The sequence below is a fragment of the Peromyscus leucopus genome, chromosome 18 (assembly GCF_004664715.2).
Source record: "Peromyscus leucopus breed LL Stock chromosome 18, UCI_PerLeu_2.1, whole genome shotgun sequence".
NCBI lineage: Eukaryota > Metazoa > Chordata > Mammalia > Rodentia > Cricetidae > Peromyscus > Peromyscus leucopus.
In genome coordinates, this window is record NC_051078.1 from 29,487,433 (window position 1) to 29,492,297 (window position 4,865).

Consider the following 4,865-nt stretch of genomic DNA (forward strand, 5'->3'; position numbering starts at 1 on the left):
TTCAATGAAAGGGAAGATGCAGCTTGCGTATCTATCCTGGCTCCTTCTCGGTTGTCGGAGCCGCGAAGATGGCCGCTCCTCTGCTTCCAATCCTTGGAAACCTTGGTGTAGCTTCTCTCTCTACAAAGGAGAAGTAGCATGTCCAGAGCGTCCTCAAAAACCTGTGGGGCCCTGCCAGTATCTTTTCCAGTCTTCTATGTGACTGGGCAGCTCAACCTGTGAGCTTTAGACGCTGCATCTGTAAAGAGGGGATAGTAACCTCCATCCTCTTCAGTCTAGAACTTTGTCCTGCATGCGGGGACAAAACGTATAGGACTGATGATCTTCAGTGATCTATATCCTCTCAAATGAAGATAATAATGACTATCTAGTACTACCACTTTAATGGTTAAGCAATATTGAAGGTCTCCAGTTCTTAGGATCCAGGTAATCAATATCAGGATTGCATTATCAATTCGACGCAAAGTCTGTTGGAGGTATTTGCTTACTCAGCATTTTATTTTATAGGGAAAAACATATGTAAGCCACAGCAGACAACAGACAGCAACAATATCCCATACTTTAGGTTTTTTTTTTCAAATTTCAAAGCATAGCCATGGTTTCATGAGCAAGAACACACACACACACACACACACACACACACACACACACACACACACACTGTTTTCTAAAAGAGGGGGCTGAGATTCCAGAAAGAAATGGTGATATGTATTAGAGATGATCTCATTTTAAGCAGAGGAGTCACAACAGAATCTCAATTTCTAAGTTCTACTCAGAGGATAAGAATGCTTGCCATGCAGATGTGAGGCTTTGTGTTCAAATCTCTAGCTAGGTGTGGCTGCACGCAACTGTAAGCTCAGCGTTGGGGTCAGAGACAAGAAGATCATCCGGGCTTGCTAACTACCAGTGTAACCCCAGGTCCAGTGAGAGACCCTCTCTCAATGGAAGAAGAATCATAGAGCGGGACATAATACACCCTCTCCTGACCTCTGCACATAATGAGCATTATGCCCCACCCATAGTCACATACACTACACGCGCATAGTCAAGTATGTGTACACACAAGAAAAACAAAACAACACACCCATGAATTCCTAAATTCTGTCCAAATTACACTAAATTCTTGCTGTCCTATAGGTCTGTCATTCTTCCTGTACATGTTTAGTTAGACTAAGCCTCTGAAAGAACGGAAGGAAAACAACCAGAATGGGCTTTTTTGTTATGAGTCCATGATATATCAATAAATAGCCTTAGCTTAAGTTTCCAGTTTCTTAGAGATGTGGATGGGGGTAGAATTTAGATTACAGAGAAAACCACTTGAGTAAATTGTACCACTATTGGTTTTGAGCTTTGACCTAATTTCCAACCCTTGAGAGTTGAAAATTCACCAATTTTGTTTTGCTGTCTCTGAAAAATAAAAAATATCGAAATGAGCTCTTAAGACAACAAATCAAAAATTTCAACGCTAAACAGCTAAGGGAAAAATTGAACTGTTTTGAGCAGCTGAGTAAGTGAAATATAAATATTATTAAATTTTTAAAAAATATCTATTTCTAAGAGTAGATTATTACTATCCGTATATTGCTTAAAAGTCTTGCTTCTTTAATATACATATTTTCTACAAGTAAAATATTTTAATATCTGCTTTGAAGTTTTTTAACAGCATTAAAATACTTTTAGAAAGTGATGGAAATATAGAGAGAAATTGCCGTGATCTATTTTAATTCAAGCCATGGTGCTTATTACAAGCCTATAGCACCAAGCATGTAACACTCTGAGCTAACCATGGTCTCTGCATGAGAGGGAGCCAGGGTCTGAGTTTTATGGTGATATGTGTGTATAGTGCTAACTTCTATTGAGCTCTAATATATTCGAGCTACTCTGCTGAGGGTATTGCATGTGTTTTCCTTTTTAATCACCTCCTGCAAAGTCCTTTGAAGATAGTATTTTATTAACTCAGTTTATAGAGGAGGGGAAAGTAGCTGAGATCAGGAAATTTATCCAGGGACACACAGCTTATAAATACAGTTTCATCTATTTTCTTAATTGACATACAAACATAAATGAACATACATATGCAAATATAAAACACAAATATAAAATGTTGCATAAATACAACTGATTCTTTTCATCAAAAAAGGAGTCTTTGCTGTTTCTCCTGCCTGCTCTTGGTCACATATGGATAATGTGTGGGTGGGATCACTGGAGTGCAGAAAAGGCCACACTTTAACAATGATGAGAGCAAAATTCTTCCAAGACTAGCAAATCCAACCTCACACACTCTCACCTCACACAGCAGCCTTGTTTTTACTTTGAAAAAAAAAATTAAGATCAAGTATAAGCAAAATGATATTTAAATTTTTTTTTTTGTTCCGAGACAGAGTTTCTCTGTGTAGTTTTGGTGCCTGTCCTGGGACTCACTCTGTAGACCAGTGGCCTTGAACTCACAGAGATCTGCCTGGCTCTGCCTCTTGAGTGCTGGGATTAAAAGCATGTACCACCGCCGCCCAGCAAAACTTCTAATCTTAAATCGCATTTGCAATTGCATCTCATAAAAGTACACCAAGCACATACAGCCAGAATATTTTAAATAGGTGTACATGAGGGGCACAAATGGAAATTTAATAAAAATCAGGAAAGCATAAAACACTAAAATAGAATAAGTTCTCTCCATCCTATTTAACCTTTCGTGATGGAAAACTTTTATTTTATAGTTTGCTAAGTTTTCATCTCCTCCCTCCTCTCCATTTTTTTTTCACATATACTAATGACCAGTTTATACTCAAATCAGCTTTCTTAACCTCCACATAGGAAAGGGAACACATATCAGCTGTCTTTCTTTGTGTGATTATTTCATGTAATGCAATGTCCTCAGGCATGTGTAACATTTCAGTGCTCCCGGTTTGCATGTATTCAATTTCTAATATTTTACTGCTACTTTCTCTTTCTCCATTTTCTCTTTGCCTTTGCTCTCTAAAACTTCTCCTATTCTAGTTTTGGTCAATCAAAGAACTCCATCTTAGTTAAATTTCTGCATTTCGTTAAAAATTTTAAGTGCTATTTTGATGATTAGTGTGTTTCTTTCAAAGTCCCTTAGTTACAACTTACTTTCTAACACCATTTCTAAAATATTTCTTGAATCCTTACTTCATCTGGTTATGCTACTTTTTTAAATATAAAGGTAAATAAAACTATGAATTCATTTCTCCTTCATTACATTCTTGATCTCCAAATGCAGCTTCCTCCAAATCTGCAATTGTAACTTTTTGTTTCCCCTTCGACTTCATACCTCTATTGATACTGGTTTATTATTTATTTACTTTTTCCCTAAACATCTTAGAGCAGGATTCTATGTATTTATTTTGAAAATGAGGAGGAAAAGCATAGAACCAAGTCATAGTTATGAAACAGGGATGGTGAAATTAGTGTGAATAAATCTGAGGCTGTCCGCTGGTGGTAGTGGCAATGATTCACTTAAACCAAAAGTAACACTAATTGAGGAAAATAAAATTATATTCCCTTTCATGTTATTTTTCTCAGGCTTGTGACATGGTAATACTCAGTGGTTGGTATACAGACCAGGATTAATTACAAGGATGAAAGCATTTATTAGTTATAAGAATTTATGCTGTTACATGGTGTCATTTAGTATTCTAGTACCGAACTTTAGAGATGTAGAAAGCATCTTTACCCTTATTTTTATTCTGCTTCGTTGACCAATTTTGGATACTTTTTACTGTACATAGTTCCAAATTTGGCTTAATATCCTGAAACTGATTTAGGCAGCAAATGTTGGCATCCTCTTGCAATGCATCCGTTTGCCACTCTGTAGACAGTTCATTTTTAATTATGGAGATGACATTATAGGCCTCCAATTATTCTATTCTCTTATCTTACAAAATAAGTCAATATGAGGCTGTATAGTGAAAAGTGGACCCAGAATCTGCTTTTGTCTGTCGCTAATGTCTTCATTTTACCTCTAGCCCAGCTTCTCATTTGTTAATGAAATAGGAGGTTATACAGCAAGTCAGACTTTCTACATTGTGTGACCACAAAATCAACATGTTAGCTGAGATGTAGTTTATCCACAATGGTGACTGGTTTAAATATATTCCCAACCATGGTCCCTTGTACATGTGACAAGTTACGTAGTCAGGGGGCGTGTACCACACTGAATCCACTCAAGCTATCTGATATGTTCCCTAATAAATCATGTATGTAATAAAAATAATTGTGTTACTTTTTACCCCATAAATGTATACAGTTAACATTGTCAAAAGACAACATTTAAATTGTATAGAGCAAATTTCTGTTGTGGCTAAACATGTTCGGTATGCTGGTCAGTCTGTTGAATTTATATGGACATTTGTTGATACTTAGCAAATGATATTTCCAACAAGCTTTAAAGTCATATAAAACCTTTTAAAAGCCACAAAAGTATAAATGAGTGATTGTAAGCTTTAGATGTTCAGCAGATATGTCATATTTTCGTAAAATTCTCTGCAGAATGTTCATGCCTCTACTGAACCAGGCTGGTGGATATTCAGTTTTCTAAGTTTTAGTGCTAGATATTTAAATATTTTATGGTGATTTTACATTAATTTAAAAATAAAAATGTTGGGACGATAATTATGAATCTATGCTCATATAAATAGAATATAAAATAAATTATATTAAATTTATTAAAACCTGGGTATATAAAAAAATTGGAACTACTAAGTATATCGCCTGGTTAAAAAGTGTTTCTTTTTTCTAATCTGTTTCACAGCTGTTTGCTCAGACTGAATGATACCGTGGTAATAGTTTCTGGATAGTAAGTGACAAGCAAGAATTCAGAAAAACTCTAAAATTAGGTAAAGGAATCA